This window comes from Buteo buteo, chromosome 3 (assembly GCF_964188355.1).
Source record: "Buteo buteo chromosome 3, bButBut1.hap1.1, whole genome shotgun sequence".
NCBI classification, from domain to species: Eukaryota; Metazoa; Chordata; class Aves; order Accipitriformes; family Accipitridae; genus Buteo; species Buteo buteo.
Window position 1 is genome coordinate 68,651,240 of NC_134173.1, and position 18,400 is coordinate 68,669,639.

Consider the following 18,400-nt stretch of genomic DNA (forward strand, 5'->3'; position numbering starts at 1 on the left):
TCTTTTTAGGGAAAACAGTCACCTTCATGATTATAGGTTTATGCTATTCAAATCAAAGCAAAAAGAAAAAAAATATATTATGGCTCATTGGTTTCTAAATGGAGTGATGACCTAAGTTCACAAGTAACAATGATTTACATTAGGTTATGTTTTGAATTGATGGTAATTTATTTTTTCATAAGTCCAAAAAGTCACAGAATCTCCTTACACCTGCAATAATCTACTGAACATTACTTAATTACCCATTTGCTATAGGCAGCGTTACCAGCAGTTGTGGTTAGATCTCAGTGGTTCAGGATGATTACATTCCCTTTCTAGGTCTCCTACTCATTTCTAAGCCTCTCAGTACTACAGCAACCAGCAAATAAAATGAAATATGAAAGAAATCCAGAAAAATATTTATAAAGCAATCAAGTTGGTTGAAGTTATAAGGATTGATTGATGAGAAACAACACTGAGAAGGAAATAGATGTGGTTCCCTAGAGAGAAGAAAGGTGGCCCAGTGCTGAATATGCTCATGTGGGTTCAACCCCCTGACTCAGTAACCTTGGACAAGTTATTAGGGCATCATTCAGATGGCAAATTCCTCAGGCCTTATGCCCATGCAATTGTATCGTCTGGGTAGAGTCTTTTGAGGCTAAATACAGCTTTTATGAAACTCTCGTCCCAAGGACAGCAGTAGAATTTGGACTGTGTCAAGAGGGCATCTTGACTCTGTTTCTCCCTGAGATAAAAAAAGAAAAACGGTGCTTCCCAACCATCCTTGGCAATGTGAAGGTAACACTATCACATTTATGTAAAGTCCTTATCTATGACAGTATGTGAGTGGGAGCAGGGAGTGAATAAGAAATATAAAACCCCAGCAGATAGAGAACAATGAAAACCTGGGGAACTATGATTGCTTGTTACATAGGGACACCTACACCTGAAAAGAGAAAGACTAGTTGGGACTTAAGTAAGAAAGAGGACTAAGTGAGAACAGGGTGACATTAATGGCAGCTGGGGGACAATTCAATCCAATACAATAATACAATAGCAGATTCTTAGTCCTCAGATGAGGAAAGCATTTGTTCTTGTGCTTGATTATAAATACTTATAATCATATTGAATTAATTGGTACAATCTAAGTGCTTGACTAATCCTAGCTCTTAACTAACAAGTATAATGAGTTGAATCCCTATATTTTTAAGCTTTTAGAACTGGTTAAACAGTATAGAAAGCCAATGGATTCTCAGGAAATTGCCAATGTATTGGATAATAGTCAAGAAGAAAATCTTATGCAGGGATTTTTTAGAGGACAGGAAAAGATCAGGAAATATTTTTACACTCTTTAATTACCTGCATTTGATATTGCTTAAACTCTGTGTGATTTCATGCGTAAGTCATTTAATGACCTATTTTAGTTTGCTTTTTGTTTTGGAGGATTGTTTTGCTTTCATAATAGAATACACAACCTGAACAACAATAATATAAACATATATTTTGCATGTCTAATGAATATTTTAGGACAAATATTAACCAGCCAGTTTCCATGTATGCCTGAACTGGAGTTAACCTAACTAGAAAAACTCAAACAAGCAGAAGTTAATATTGTTTCTACAGTCACTGATGTAACAATAATAGTAGTTGTACACCACAATGCTGAAAATCAACTCCCTTTATGTCCAAACAATAGCGTGAATCACAGAATTCTGACCTCGATATACAAATGTGATCATGTAGTAATTATAGCTCTTGTGCTTTCTGTATAAACAGACTACTTCATCTGGAAATGCTGTAGGGTACTGCTTCATTCTGCCATTTACAGCTAATGACTGAGCAGAAAGCTTTTATATCCCAAGAAGTTTTAAAATAAAGCAGGTAGAAAAAAAATCTCATTTCCTGCAAATGAAAAAATTAAGCTGGTTATTTGAACTACAGGGAATAAAGTCATTGCTCTATATTCTGTTGAAAAGCGTATCTTACAAATGTAAAGATTGTCTTCAAAATCACATTTTGCAAAGGCTACTGAAACTATTTTCATGTGCAAAATATAGAATTAAATTACTCAGTCCATGTGATAACTGACATGTTCTTGAACAACTGTGAGATTAAAGAAAAAGTCTTTCATTCGTGCCAAAATCTGCTTGTTCTGTTTGTGTCTATGTTGGTATCATCCAAACAGGATGTGACAAACATATGTTCTTTGGCTTCACCCTAATCCGTGATTTGGATAACAGTATTAGGATGTGGTCTAACAAACTTCAGTGAAGCAAATCTGAGGAGATTTGTCTGTGGACAAGTCACCTCAGACTTGATTTTGGTATGTCCTAAGCAATAGAAGCTCCGTCCTGACCTCATGCATTACCTGTATGTGTTTTCAGTGCTTCCATAAAAATATACCATCAAAATGCTAGCATGCTTATAGGCACAAGCTGAATCCTGAAAGAAGTAATAATGGAAAAGTCATCACTGATTTGTACTAACCCAGCATAGAGCCCAGGAGTGACCCTGAAGAGCTGACTGATATCCTCTTCATGATGAGTCCCTATTTATAATGGTTTCTGAGAAATGTCAATTGCTCAGTTTTTAGTCTATTAAATAATTACAGTGATGACTTCAGATAACTCAAATTTCTTAATCAAAATTTTGTTTGGTGCCAGAAGTTCTACCAAAGTTCATAAGTATTACATCAATAGTATAGGTTGTTTTTTTCAGGAAAATTTAAAACCTCAAAAAATATCAAGATAGCTTTCTTGAAACAAAATATATTTTCCTTAATTCCATTTTGATTGGCATGAATTGCATTACTTTTCTCTGATTCTTTATGAATAGTGCCTGGAATTAGCCATTTCAGTGTTTTACACTGGATTGATGTCATGCTGAGAGGTTTATTAATCCTCAGGTCATTCCACTGAACTTTTAGATATATTGGCAAAGCGTGAGTTTTCTTCCATTCATCTTGAAATACTCATGTGTTTGAATATGTATGGAAAACCAACTTAAAAATTCAGGTAGTTTCTTGAACAGTACTAGTAGAAACAACAACTGATTAAAAAAAATTTAGTTTTAGGAAAATACATTACTGTGAGAATGCAAATTAGTCCTCCACCCTCATCTGATATGATCATCATGATTATGAAATTATCATGGTAGAATATATGGACTATGCAAGTGCTATAGAATAGTTGCACAGGACAGCTTAAATGTGGTTTAGGAATTCATGCTGCAAAACATGGTAATTCTAAGACTCAACAGTTTTGTAGTATATCACCACCATGCAATGTTATGGAACATTGTTATAGAGGGCCAGAGGGCTGAAGCGTACTTGTTTGGTAATTTCCTTCAGTCTTATTCAAAGGTGAATTTTCTTTAAGACTCAGATATATGACAAAGAGATTTGTGTAAGTATTTAGACTGAAGGACTCTCCAGCCTTTGAAGCCTGTCTTTTGTTATTTGTCTAAGGGCTTCAGGATGATGGTATTGTGAGTTGAATCTCCTTGTATCCACTTAAGAGTGACCTTTTTATCACTTCTGACTATATCCATTGGCTGTTTCTCGGGCTCAGGGAAGAATTTTCATTTTGTGGAGGCAGCAGCTAATCAGAGTGTCTGCTGCCCGGCTTCAGACCTCTGGAGAGCTTTCACTGATCTCGTCAAGGGTATTTTTTTATATTTGATGACAAGGCTGCCATCCACAGTCCAAGATTTTGAGTTACTTACAATCCACTTCTGAAGACTGTGAGTGGCTAATAACACATGAGAGTGCTTCCCACCTTCTCTGTAAGGTTAGTCACTGCTTAATTATTTACTCAGTACGTAGTCTATAGCAAAATAGCCTGTACATAGTATATGAATAATAGATTGATAACATAATCTGAATGCAACATCGAGTCCTTTTGTCACTGACCCGACTTACTCTCAATAGCCACTGATTGTGGGCTGAATTCAAAATCAACCATTTGCTGGATGTATTTTTAGAAAGGAGTCATTATAGAAATTAGAAACTAAACCTGGTGGAGCCATATTGAAGATCGACTTGTCACTACAAGAACAGTCTGGTGCATCTGAACCTTCCACGTCCTTCCTACAGCAGCTTTTGTACTCTGTGTTGGCAGCTCTCAAGCAAAACAAGCGGCACACCTCCTGCTTGTCGCCTTCGTTGATTAGTCAGGCACTAATAAGGTCTTGCATTGTCCTTGTGTCTGAACACCTCACAGAAGTTAATGAATATATTTCATACGTATTTGTAGGATGCCTGTACATCCTTGTGATCAAAGCCTGGCTCTGTACTTGAGACATCGTGGCTTCTGCTGCAAACCAAAGCCTGACATGCTCAACTTCAGTCTGGGGTCTCAAGTACAGAGCCGGTCTTTGATCACAAGGATTACTCCACGGTGCCTTCTGCCAATGCCTCTTGTCTTGTACTGCTCTGCCCTTCAAAGTGAAGTTTTCCTCATGCCTTCGCCTTTGACGTGCACCAAGCAGTACCACTCTCCTACTTAGCAGCCCTGTGAAAATACCATGTATTTTGGCTGATATAATACTGCTAGCCATCCTGTCCTTCAGCTGAGTGTGAAACTATCAAAGCATCTCTACAGAACATCCCAAAATACAAGGCACATAGAAACCTCAATACAGGAATACAAAAATGTTCCTAAATATTCTCTTTTTTTGTTCTTCATGTCCGTATCTGCCCCTACAGTGAGTCATGCCCAAATCCACAAGCATGCTCTTTGAAATCGTATATACTATCTACATAGAAAAATGAGATTAACTCCAAGTGACAGAATAGAGCCTTTAAAGCTTGATCCAAACTCAGCCCATGTAAATGGGATTCTTTACATCCATTATAGTGATCTCTGACTCAACTTTTAGACTTAAAAGTAGGATGTAACTGACAAAGTGTGTTTGCCTGGGCTGTCCACCCCAGGGTCCCTTTATCGTTACTGATGATATAGTCAATACAGACTACTAAAAGTAGGTTGCAGCTCACCTCATCCTACAAAAGTAGATGTTTAAAGTAGAGATACTAAAGTAGATGTCTACAAAGGTCAGATGAATCACAGCCTAAACAATCTCTTTCATTCTACTAAAAGTGCCAGCCCAAAGGTAGGCACCTACCCCAAAGATGCTGTGTGTCCTGAGTACATTGCAGAAAGGCCTTATTATTTCTGCCTGAACCATACTGTGGGCAGATACATGACTGTATCTCTAATTCTACATTTAAGAAGAGGTGCCAGGAGGAAGAAAACAAATTTTAAACAAAAGAAACTTTTAATGGAAATGACCAGAAAAAAAATACCTATTGGTGCACTATCATGGATTTGGACATACTTTCCACTGGTAATCTAATAGGAATCATAGAATCATAGAATGGTTTGGGTTGGAAGGGACCTTAAAGACCATCTAGCTCCAACCCCCTGCCATGGGCAGGGACACCTTCCACTAGACCAGGTTGCTCAAAGCCCCATCCAACCTGGCCTGGAACACTGCCAGGGATGGGGCATCCACAACCTCTTTGGGCAACCTGTGCCAGTGCCTCACCACCCTCACAGTAAAGAACTGCTTCCTTACATCTAATCTAAATCCACCTTCTTTCAGTTTAAAGCCATTACCCCTTGCCCTATCGCTACATGCCCTTGTAAAAAGTCCCTCTCCAGCTTTCTTGAAGGCCCCCTTTAGGTACTGGGAGGCTGGAAGGTCTCCCTGGAGCCTTCTCTTCTCCAGGCTGAACAACCCCAACTCTCTCAGCCTTTCCTCATAGGAGAGGTGCTCCAGCCCCTGATCATCTTCATGGCCCTCCTCTGGAATGTCTTCCTTATGCTGGGGGCCCCAGAGCTGGATGCAGTACTCCAGGTGGGGTCTCACAAGAGCAGAGTAGAGGGGCAGAATCACCTCCCTCCACCTGCTGGCCACACTTCTTTGTAATGATTGTGTGTAATGATTTTTAGATGTTCTTGGATAGAAGAAGTTACATAAATAAAATACAATAAAATTATATGTTATAATATAAGTTTTATATTTTTACCAAGAGAAGAATGATGCAGCTGAAAAAATAACCTTCTTTTTTTCAGTTTCATTTTATCAGTCTCCTGATCAAGTTCACATGACAGTACTTGGACTGCCTTTCTTGGTGACAACATGAATTTATGCTGAGACAGAAGCAATCAAATCATATGGTTTTGAAGAGGGTGGGAAAGCATTGAGACTGACTGTGTCCATGCCCTGACGGTAGTTAAAAATAATAACTCCCTAAATGTCTCCTATTATTTAATAAATCACAAAAAAATGAATTTTACTAATGTATTAATTAGTTAAACTGACTAATGAGTTGCTAAAATCTCAGCAAGTGACAGTGAGATAACTATTTTGGATGCACTCAGATGCGGTTGGCTCATGTTATAGGAAGTAGAGATATGCATGGTGGGAATCTTGACGTTTCTTCTGCCCTTCTGCAGCTGTGGAGCTGAGCTGCCTGCTCAGTGAATACTTGCCAAGTGCCAGTGTTAAAAAAAGAGAGAAAAAAAGAAAAGATAACTATTTCAAGGGGCAATTATCTAAATGAGCTGGAGAAACCTGGGATGACTAAGCCCCCAATCTCTGGAGAATTTGTTCTGAGCACTTTGATGAATTTTAAAATGGTATTGCATTCTGGGTTTTAATAACGTAGCCTTGCTCTTCTTCTGGCTCTAGGCAACTGTTGTGAAGTCCATTTTTTGCAAAAGCCTAAGGAAACTGAGTTTATAAGGCAAAGTCACTAAACTCACCACTGCAGAACTACCAGGTGCAGGTGAGAAGGAGGTGTGTGCATTAGCTTCAGCATCACACCTACCAAGGTGGGCCTTTTTATCTGTCAAATTATGGATCTGTTTCACTTTCAGTTTGGCAAATAAAATTAATTAAAAGAGGAAAGAGTTTCGGTATCTCTAGCACAATCAGTGGTAATTTATGCAGCTTTGGTTTCCTTCTTCTGATATATTCATGAACTGAGCCTGGATCTTGACAAAATCTGAGACATCTCTGATTAGAAAAACCACCAACACCAATGGGAAATGTCAGTCCCTGTCTCTGGTTTACAGTTTTAAGTTGGTTTCTTCAGTGAACAGTCCTAGAAGCATAAATGTTTTGCTGCTGGAGGTTGGAGTCACAAGAAAATCTGGCACTGAAACTCCAAGCCAAGTGTAGGTTTCGGGTGCCTTAGTCCCTGGGAAAATTCAAAAGCCTGAGTCAGCTGCCCAGATGTCTCTTAGCCAACAACCAGAAGGCTAGACATTTAAAAGTGGGTTCACAGAAGAAGACACAGTAAGAAGGAGGCACCTAAACCACCTAACAAGGAACACGGGAGGTGCAACTGGGCTTTGATCACAGCCTTTGAGAAGTCAGGGCGATCCGTCTCTGTAGCAGACCTGTAATCGTGAATCTGCCCCTGGAGGTGGGAACTAAAGTCAGCCCTTCATATCTTGTAAAAAAGCGATGTGCCCCCTAACACTCGAGCAGTTAGCGGCATTGTGTGTTGGGGAGGCTTCATGTTCAGTTCCCTCCTCTGCCTGAGCGGGACCAGGATTTCCAGCCAGCGCTGATCCTCTCCTGCAGGCTCCTAAGATGACTCTGCAAGGCCTAGGAATTGTTAGCAGTTACAAAACAATCAAGTTAAATCTTCCTTTGTGAAAAACAAAACCAAAACCATAGAGCACTGTGAAGCTAACTCAGATTTTTTCCAGGGAACATCTGATCCAATTTAATTCAGTAAGTCCCACTCCAGTCATTAATCTCCAGCCAAATTTTGTTTTTTATATTATTGCACATTATGATTTACTGCACAGCTCTCTGTTCATTATTACTTAGAGAAGCAGTTGCTCAGATCCTCTTTCTCTTGATCTCCTGATCAGGAAAATACTGCACAGATGTGAACAGAAGTAAGACTATTACTCCTCTGAGAGAACTCTTCCCCAATTAAAAATGGTGTCTGTGAGGGAAATTATAATCTTGCAAATAGCTTCTGCTTCAAAGAAAGACTACATTAACAGCACAAATGAGGCCAGGTTTCCTTACATCAGGTCTACTGTTTGCTGCAAAAACAGTGCAGTAACTGACACAATATTGCACAAATATCCTGGGAGGGCTCAAAAATATTGAAATCCCACATATGTCTCCTTTGGTACTTAGAAGAACCTGATCTGCCCAGCGCATTCCAGAATGAATGTATTTCCTTTTTGGGAAACAAATATCTTGTTTGTTTTTGTCATGCACAGGAAAGGACAAAGCAGAAACATATTTTCTCGTGATAACTACTGTCGAAACCAGGGGATGTTGCCAGCGTTCACGGAGAAGCTGCATGATCACTGTGGTCCTTCCTCCTCTCTTGCGTTGTATCTGTGGGAACCAGTTTGCATCTGGAGTAGGAGCTGGATGAGACGGTTCAGCTCTGTTGTTTGTGACCACCACTCATCTCCTGCTAAACCCGGCAAACTAATATACGTTGCAGATGGCTGGAGGTGCTGAGGAGCGAAAGCACTAAGTGGCCCTTCCTGGGGATCTGAGTTTCCTTCCCATCTAAGTTCACATTCTGGAGGGAGACCAGTGTCTTTCTCCAAGATGCAAATTGACTTGTCTTCAACAGTCCAGCCCAGCTGATGATTTCTATTTAGAAAGGGCCTTGAATTATAAAAACAAATGTTCCACAGCTCAGGACTGAGATACATTGCCCTGCACTGGGAAACTCGAGGAAGTGCTGAACTCTTGTCTACTGAAACCCTAATTAGTGGACTAAAATAACTGACCTTGCTTTCAAAAGGACATTGAAATAATTTATCCAGGACTTTGGTATGAGCGAAGGCTCTGAATTTTAGGCATCCAGCTTTTGAAAGTTACTGATTTAAGCTTTTATCTACAATGGCCAGCTTTAGCAAACAGGGTCCTCTCCTGGTATTGCTTGCCTAAGCAAACCATTGCCACTGTGCTAGCAGCCAGCACTAGTATGCAAGCAATACTCATGCCAGGATATTATTATCCCCAGGAAACACTTTTTGCATTAACATGGTGGTTTAATGGCTTGTGATATTGCAGGAAGGTGTTTCTTCCAAAGAAAGAGAATTTAAATACTAGGATAAATAACAACAGGTGTCTTTCACCTAACTGTTATTGCTCCTAAAGCCATGCTGGCACACACAGGTTTGCATGAACAGCAGGAGGACTTGGGAGCACAGCCTGAAGGGCAAATGCCTGCGGAAGCTTTTCCCCAAGGTTGTGGTGAGCACAGCACTGCACTCCTGTGGAAATTCTCTTCATCTCACACTAGCTGTGGCTTTGGGGAGGAGGTAGTCAGAGGTTACAAACAGTGGTTTTTTTCTTCTAGCCATCTGCCTGTTTTTACAAAATATGTAGGAGCACTTGAGCCCTCTGTTCCTCCATCTGTCTTGGTTGAGGGAGGTTCAAAGTCTTGGGGGCACACGTGCACACACTGTGCAATTACCTCAGCCTCATTCATAGAGACCAGGCTACAAATATTGCAGAGTTCTCAGTAACACGCTATTTAAACTCCATTTAAATGATCTAAATTTCCATGATATAAATTCTTATTTTCTCCCAGGATGTAAATTGCAACAGGAATAAGATTCCCTGAAATGATGTCCTTCAGCATCCAGCATCATGAAAAAGTGTTGTCTAAGATTCCTTGTTTTCCTTAGGGTCAAGCTAAACCTGGTCTTCCTGGTTGGGGTCATGTTCCCTCTTGTGCCTGATCTGTCTAATGGTGCAAATATATTGTAGGAGTTTACTTGTAAGACTAACCCTCTTGCTCAAGTTGTAGTGACTGGAGGACTTAATTAGGAAACTGCCGATATGACTCACAGGACATGGGCCTATTGCAGATCACAGCCTTGAGAAGGAGCTCCTTAGGGCCTTCTGGCTGTTTGGGAAATGAAACAGTCTTAAAATGAGCAGAATTAGTCTTAGAAATTATCCTTGGGGCAAGGAGGTTTCTGGCTGAAGAGGAACCTGTCATGGTTTAATCCCAGCCAGCAACTAAGCACCACACAACTGCTTACTCACTCCCCCCACATCGGGATGGGGGAGAGAATAGGAAGGGTAAAAGTGAGAAAACTCATGGGTTGAGATAAAGACAGTTCAATAGGTAAGACAAAAGCCGTGCCTGCAAGCAAAGCAAAACAAGAAATTCTTTCACCACTTCCCATGGGCAGGCAGGTGTTCAGCCATCTCCAGGAAAGCAGGGCTCCATCATGCTTAACAATTACTTGCAAAGACAAATGCCATCACTCTGAATGTCCCCCTCATCCTTCTTCTTCCCCTAGCTTTATATAGTTAGCATGACGTCCTATGGTTTGGAACATCCCTGTGGTCAGTTGGGGTCAGCTGTCCCAGCTGTGTCCCCTCCCAACTCCTTGTGCCCCCCCAGCCTGCTCGCTGGTGGGGTGGGGTGAGAAGCAGAAAAGGCCTTGGCTCTGTGTAAGCACTGCTCAGCAGTAACGAAAACATCCCTGTGTTATCAACACTGTGTCCACACAAACCCAAAACATAGCCCCATAGTAGCCACTATGAAGAAAATTAACTCTATCCCAACCAAAACCAGCACAGAACCTTACAGCCAGGCTGGTCTCTGTGCTTGAAATCAATGGAAGGGACAAAATATAAGCGTTTATGATATACCATGTGCATACACATATATACCACCCTATAGGGGGGACTGTGTAATTACTGTTCTGAGCTTCCTAGGAACTCTGGGAAGAAAGACATAAATCAAAACAGTCAAGTGATTTCTCTAATTCAGACCAGGTGTCAGGTAGGCTGTCGTATGGCTCCGGCATACAGGACCAAAACATGACTTACAATCACCTTTTTATCCTTGTTCCTGCTGCTACTGACACCCTTTAAGTCTAATATTCTCAATGGTAAGGAAATTTGTTTCAACTAAGCCAAATCCCATTTGTCTGTCTAGGTAGTGAGAACAAATATCAGCTGTAGATCATCTTGGGTCAGAAGTAGATTTTTAATCCCGTCCTGGTCAACATGTGAACATGATGATAGCTCTTTCTCAACCACAACTTCATAAACACAGAAAATAAAAATGATAAAGTTTAAATGACCCATGATATCTTGGATTCTGGCTAAGAACTATCTTGCCATTGAATACATCTGGAGTCAGATTGTGACATTAGTGTAGGACAAGTGTAAGATCAGAATTATACCCTGCTGGTTGATAATAATTTAAAAGCTCTACATTTAATCTAGAATTATGGTACCCATTAGTTTTAATAAAATATCTTCAGAAATTATTCTACCAAGGTAGAGATCCTCTTTGTTCATGAATATAGATAACTACTGAATTGTAGGAATTTCTGAACCTGACAAGCTTTGCTAAGTACTCAGCTACTAATTATGAACAGGAATAAAAGGACACCTGCTGAAATAATTATTAAATGATATGGAACTACAGCCTGACTCTGATCAGATGGATGGAGCCAGTATCCTACGTCAGCAGAGAATGCAGTCTTACACATTTTATGACAAATATACCATTAGGTAAATAATTACATCAGTAAGCATATTAATTTGGGTGACTACTGAACTGCTTGGATTTGAATGCAGAAGGAAAGTAGCAACATAGTTCCATGCTAAATTAGGTAAAACAAATGTTAGAGTTCCATGGTGCTGGCATAGATCTTACTTACCCACAAATAAATCTGGAATATTCCCACAAAATTCAGTTTGTAGCACTACTATAAATCAGGTAGGAGACTAGGATTGGACCCTCACTGTCAGTAACGATTTAATAGCTGCAAATTCAGGACAAAATTCCTTCCATGGATTTGTCTACCCATTTTTGTCTACCAATTTGTTGTACCCACATAAGCCTTCTTTTAATGGATGCTTAAAATGTCTATTAGTTTAAGTAGAAAAAAAGCCTACAAATCCATGTTGCAAATATCTGCAGGACAAGTAGATCCTAAATATGAGCTCTGACTCAGAAAATCCTGTGGGTGAGATCCTGGAAAGCTGGGACCATCATCTGGGAAAATACCACTACATATTCTCCCTGTTCAACTCTTGCATCCTACACATCAGCCAATACTGGAGACAGGATCCTGAAGTGTTGGTTCAGACAGGTTTATGTTCTTATATAGAACCATAGTATTATGCTAAGTGCTTGATGTTATGCTCAATCTAGATACCTTCAGGCATGTCCTAGTGCCTGAAATGTCCTACTGCCTCTCTGGCTGGCAGTTCTGGCCAGAACAATATTGCTTTCTATGCATTTGGCCAACTGCTATAAAAAAGCTATGCAGCTGTGCCAGCCTTGGCAGGAGACAACTCCCTATTCTTGCCCCAGTGGTTTTGAGGAGCACATCGACCACGTGCCCTGCATTTCCCACTTACGTGCTCCCTTCTGGCTACTCCAGAGATGAATGAGAAGAAAGGGGGAGCCAGCCACGCTTCTCCTGCTCCTGCTCCGGGTAGTGCCATGCAGGGACTTGCCTGTGGTCACATCATAATTCAGTGCCAGAAGGTGACAATCCCAGGACTGTTGTTCAGCCACGAACTAAAAGCTGGTTTCTTTTCTCCCCAGGCTGGAGAACAGATACAGGGAAATGCAGGTGGGTGCAGATCTTCCCAGGACCCTAGGGCACAGCTCGGTTTCTAACTGCAATCCCACCCCATCCCTGTGCCACAAGGCCACTGCTCCAGCTGTTGTAACTGAGAGGGGAGACTTGGCAAAGCCTTCTTTGCCCTTTCTCCAAAGCAGGCTGAATTTTCAACCTTAAGGCCACACTCCAAAAGTCATTTGCTTTCCTAGATCAGGGGCCATTCTGGTGATTGTAGAGATAGGGTATTTTTACCTGCTGAATTACAAATGAGGCTTGCAGCTGGGTGAGGAAGATTAATTGCACTATTTTATTTGCGCAATGAACACTTAAGAGCATGTCTGTTTGTAGCCAGGGAGAGGCTCACCTAATCACGGACTGAGGATGCACTGGAAATGGATCGAAATTAAAAGCCCATGACCTTTGGGAGTCACAAACCACTTGCAGAATGTCTCACAGGCGCTTCGTCCCATGGGGAAATGTTGCAATCTTCCGTTTTATTGGTTTCTTTAAGCCCAGAAGTCTTTAGAACTGGATGTTAGTATAGCCCTGTGGCTCTGTGATAACGAGCGCCGTGGCACCGTGTGGGTGTTGGGATCTTTACTCCTACGAGCACAACCACTCACGTCTTGTTCACACATATCCTCCCTCCAGCCCGACGAATTCAGGTTTGAGGGATGGAAGAGCTTGAATGGGGCATTTTACCACCCCAAGCAGGGCTGCTTCTTGCCATCCCCCCCAGAGCCTGGTTCTCCAGCCCCGTGCCACCCGCCTTTCATCGCTTCCCCTGCGGATCGCCCAATGGTCTCAGGCACGCTCGGCTTCGTGGCAAAGCTTCTCCAATTTGTTTGTTATTTTTCCTCCGGCTTTATTTATGAAAGCTGCATGCCGAAATGCCCTCCCCCTCATCGCCACCCCTTTTCTCTCTGTTTTGTTTCCTGCTGGGTATTTCACCCTGACACACCAAACAGACATGAAACAGGAGGTGGGGAACATCTGGCCCTGGCTGCAGAGCATTGGCAAGAAGAGAAGCTCCTAGAGATAAAAATCAGGTTTTTTCCCTCTTCGCGGGACCTTGCTGTGGGATGTTCCTCCGGGGCAGCGGGCAGCCCCCAGCCAGGGGTCCGGTCTCCCTAACAAAATTACAGTCTGCAAACGTTTAAAGGCAGTTTCTTTTGAGTTAGCCACATGCTTCAAATTGTTATGTGGTTAACCATTGAGAACAAACCCCCACACAAATACCTACGGATCAACTTGCTCGAGCCAGGGTGGTAGCGGTGGGGGCGGAAGGGGAGGAGGGAAGCTTCCTCATTTTGCTTTTGATGAGAAGAAAATAGAGTTTTCTTTCAACTTTCCAAACTGCTAGCAGCCACCGTGTCGCAGTGTGCACTGGTTGTTGCCGTTTGCACATTTGTTCGCGTTTACTGCTGATGAAAGGAAGCTTGTTCGACAGCTGTGGCCATGTACGCTACAGGCCAAGTCCTCTCCTGGTGTAAATCAGCTCGTCTGGTGAATGAGAACTGAAAATGCGACCTCCTCTCCATGCGTGCCGTGCAAACGCTAAGCCGGGAGAAGTCTCCTGCGCTTTGACATTGCCCTATCCCATGTCCCTTAACTCTTATAAAAGCTGAATACTTTTCTGCTGACTCACAGAGGCAGATGGATTTTGTTAACTCCAGCCGAGATAGAGGAGGATACACGAAAAGCATCGCTGCCTCCCGGGGGGGGCTGAACACGGTTTTGGGGTTTGGGGGGGACCAAGTGAGGAGCTTCACATCATGCCCTGTTCAGCAGGGATGGAGCTTGGCTCGTGGGTACCACGTGCGAGGAGAGCGATACGTGGTCCAGGCTGAGCCATGCTGCTAATCAGTGTCTGCAATAATGAACCATGCTGTCGTTCCCTCCCCCACCTCGTGCCCTCCCTCTGAAGCCCTGCAGCTCCTCAAAGGCCAAGAGACTTAGAGCCAACAGCAATGAGAAAACAAACACCCCCAAACAAGCACAGAGCTCAAAACCCCTCAGTAACTCCATTGCCTCTACTTAAATCTTCTTAAATTACAGAGTTTTTTAGTGAAGAAAACTAACTTCCCCTTGCTTGCATTTCCTTGTGTTTTTGAGGACTATGAAGGTGCTGAGGAGCAAATTGTCTTACAAACCCAATCCTACATGGGGACAGTTTCCAAACACAATTGGCATAGCTGTCCATGTAGTGCTCATGAGAGTGGACCCAAGTGGAAACATAGATAATTATTTTGCCATGGGCCAACTTTAAGATCCATCTCAAGTTTATTTTCATTTATAAAATGTCGGATTAAAGACTCTACAAGGTGGCTAGAAGAGTGTTGAAGGAAAAGCTGCAATCCAAATGTGATCCACTTTGCTCAGATACAAAACAAAATTGCATTCTTTGCTTTTTGCAGAAAACAGTGCAAAAAGGAGGGGTTAAAAGCTTTGGGTGTGGGGAACAGTCTCAGTGAAAGTGTTTTAGTTCCTCTGGTCCATTCATCATCTGAGCAGAGAAACATCACTGTGCGTATGAAGTTAGCTCTGCAGGACTCTATGCCTGTCAAAACTGTTTATCCGTACTTGCCAACAACAGCAAGAAAGGCAGGAGGACTGGCAGTCATGATGGTGAATGAGTTGGACACATGGAGTGAGGGCATATGAGTCGAACCTCCTCACTGATACAGAAAGGGAAAAAGAGGGAGGGAAAGACCATTAAAGCACAAAGTGTCTAATCTTAGAGAGTTTAATGATGCAGCCAGTTACCAAAAAAAATTACCTTTTGCAGAATTTCTTCATGGGCAACTGAGTAGATAGGTCTTAGTGGCCAGTTAGTCCTCACACTGCTAAAGGTACAGGTATAAATCCCAGCAGAAACAGCTACTGGGGTATATTGGCATATTAACATTATTGGCTGTGGGTAGCTGAGTTGGGAATATTGCACTTAGACCTTTCAAAACTAATGTGATAATTACTTATAGTGCTTGGTATAGTTATATGAAGAGATATAAAAAATTCCCCCAGTCTAAATCAAACAGAACCTTAATCCTATGTTAGGGCTATCAGGACACACACACACACACAAACACACACAAAAAAAAAAAAAAAAAAAAAAAAAAAGCCAACAGGGAGGGAAGAGAATTCAGGTTTATAAAAAGAAACACGTACACAATGAGCTGAAGGTTGTGCTTCTGCACTTCCTGGTCTGGGTGTGAGCAGAAGAGGAAATACCAAAATACCACCAGAAAAAAACTATTCCCACAGCATTTCCAACCTGACTGAAACCAGAAAGTTCTGACAGTCCTGCAAAAAAGGGGAAAAAAAACCCCACAAGAGACCCAGTCCCAAGCATCCCGTTCATTGGAAAGCCAACAAAATTTCCAAAGCTAGGAAATTTGGGCAGACCTAGACAAGTCTTTGTATTTCCCCTGAGTCATCATCTGTACTCTGTATTTTCTGCACATCGCTGATCGTTGGTGACATTTTGACTCTTCTGCCAGCTTTGAGAGGAGCACATTTCTGCCTTAGCCAGTTTAATTGCACCCATAACCACAGACCACCAAATTGCCTGCTAACCACAAGGCAGGGGACCATGGTCTGGTCTAACTCAGGTGAGGGGTTCCTCGTCATCCCTTTCATTTTTTGAGCGTCGGTCAAGAGTACAAAGCTACATACACAGCAAGAACTAACATTTCAATGCATAAAATGCCATCAGTTTCAGCATTGCCCCATGTTAATAATTAAAACTGGATTCCTGAAGGCTTGCAGGCAGAAAAGACCTGAGTTTGGTCTGGCTGGTCTCACACAAACCTTCCACTGATACCAAAGAAAGCCTTGAAGAAGAGCAGCAGGATCACATTCAAAGGGTTGTGCGGAAAGCTGGCACGCTAGGCAATTAGTTTAAAACTTCAGATTTGGAAGCTCTGCAAAGAATTTGGAAAATGGCTCTTTCCCTTTATTGGTATAAAAAAGGAAAGTATTCTGTCCTGCTAAATCCCAAGAATTTAAATGTTAAAGTCTCTTGATTGATGTGCAGTAGTATACACTAGAATTCAGGACATATTCAATAGTCTAAGCAAAATCAGGGCTAAAGTAAAATTACTGTAGAAAGCTGTTTTCCCTGTAGATGTTTCCTAACTGAATTACTGAATCAAGCTTTTTTCCCTAAAATTAGAGAATCGAATCCCTGGAGCAGCTCCAAGGAGTAGCTCAGGAATGTTCAGCGCAACCACAGCCTCCAGCTATGGGACAGAATAAAAGTTGCAACAGTGATGATGCTTTATCTTCCACATGTTACTCCAGCAACACTTCCATGGGTGCCAACAACGAAATCTGCTTCAAAGAGGTCTGAAAAGATGATTTTTCCTTTTCGAATGCTGAATCACTGATTTTGAGACTGGTCAACTCGTTGCATTTGTGACCATGGTTTAACTAAAACCACCTAATAATGCCATCATGGACTCTCACATCCAAAAATGAAGTGAAAACCTTAGCTAAGCCTCATGACTGAATGCAGCTTTCCAGTTCATTCAGAGCAGCATAGCACTCAGCATTTTCCCTCCAACAACAACAAGCCCCTTTCTGGCCTCCCGGAACATTGCTGCCTGAAATACGTTGTCACTCCTACTGCAAACTTATTTAAGAGACAATAGGAGGAATAGTTGGCACATGGATTCTTCTTAAAACTTAAATCTAGATCAACAATAAAACATAAAAGGCTAATGAAACATGCAAAGACACTCAGAAAATTCTTATTTTTCTTTTAAGATTGATTTTCGCTGAGATTGAGGCATTGCAATTTACTTAGCGTGGGCCTCATTCTGTAAGTCTTTTCTTACATGAGCTCTTCTTAAAGTCACTGAGGTCGTTCATGTGAGTAAAAGTTACTTACAGGAGTAAGGGCTCACAGAATCTGGCCTTATACATTTTGCTACAGTAAAGTTTACCTAGGTGTTATCTAGGCTGTAGAGCAGCGTGTATTTTCAGGAATTAAAAATGGACTTCAGTTGTTTTTTTGGAAAAAGTTCTAACTTCAGCTTCACCCATCTGCTGTTTGCAGTTTGCTCAGCAGCCACATTGAATGGACGTGCTCAGCCTTTGTCCCTCTCTCAGACCTGCTCGTTACCAACCATGCTCAGCCCCAGCGCGCTGTAACTCACCAGGACGTGTGCAGTCTGAATTCCCATTCCAGATTTGGTCCTCAAACCTAAGGCCATTATTCCATCTCAGACTAAAACATATTCTCCCATGGGCTGCTGAAAAAGAGCATGTTTCTTCAAGTTTTCTTGCCACAAAAAGATAAAATAAAGTGAAATAAAATAATAATAATAAAAAAGGAAATCCAATGTACGGCGATCCCCAGAGTTCTGGAGTCTAAGAGTGTTGATCTGCATCCATAAATGTCCTGACGGGTGAGGAGACACAGGCACTACAACTGGAAAGGGAGCAGGAAGGAAAACCTACCATGTGAGCAAAGTAAAAAAAAAAAAAGGGGGGGAAAGAGAGAGAGAGAGAGAGAGAAAGGTCTGCTCAGTGGACAGCACTTGGGCTGATAGCAGGGATTTCAGGAAATCCAAACACTCAGACAGGAAATCTGAACACTGGATAAACATGCCATAATCTCCACAGATACAGTTAACGTGCTGCGTCTCCCGTTAACCCTTAGCCTGCCCATGGCTGAGGCTGAAATCAGATATGCAACGCCTGGAAACACAAGCTGCCCCGGGGGCTCCAAAGTCTGAGCGCTCCAAAGTCTGAGCAGCAGCCCTGCGTTCAACCCTGCCTGCTCCTTCCCTCGCTGCTCTGGCAAGGATATT

At 41.9% G+C, this 18,400-nt stretch overlaps 1 protein-coding gene across 2 annotated transcripts in view; it reads right to left on the reverse strand.

Annotated features, from left to right (window-relative positions):
* Positions 1 to 18,184, reverse strand: part of ASAP1 (ArfGAP with SH3 domain, ankyrin repeat and PH domain 1) — a 161,796-nt gene extending 143,612 nt beyond the window's left edge. Inside the window, exon 1 of one of the 2 annotated variants that reach the window (XM_075023963.1) lies at positions 17,744 to 18,184. The gene's annotated coding sequence lies outside the window, so the exon portion shown is untranslated. The remainder of the gene's footprint in view (positions 1 to 17,743) is intronic. The other variant, XM_075023964.1, reaches the window with a different exon arrangement.
* Positions 18,185 to 18,400: the final 216 nt, after the last annotated feature.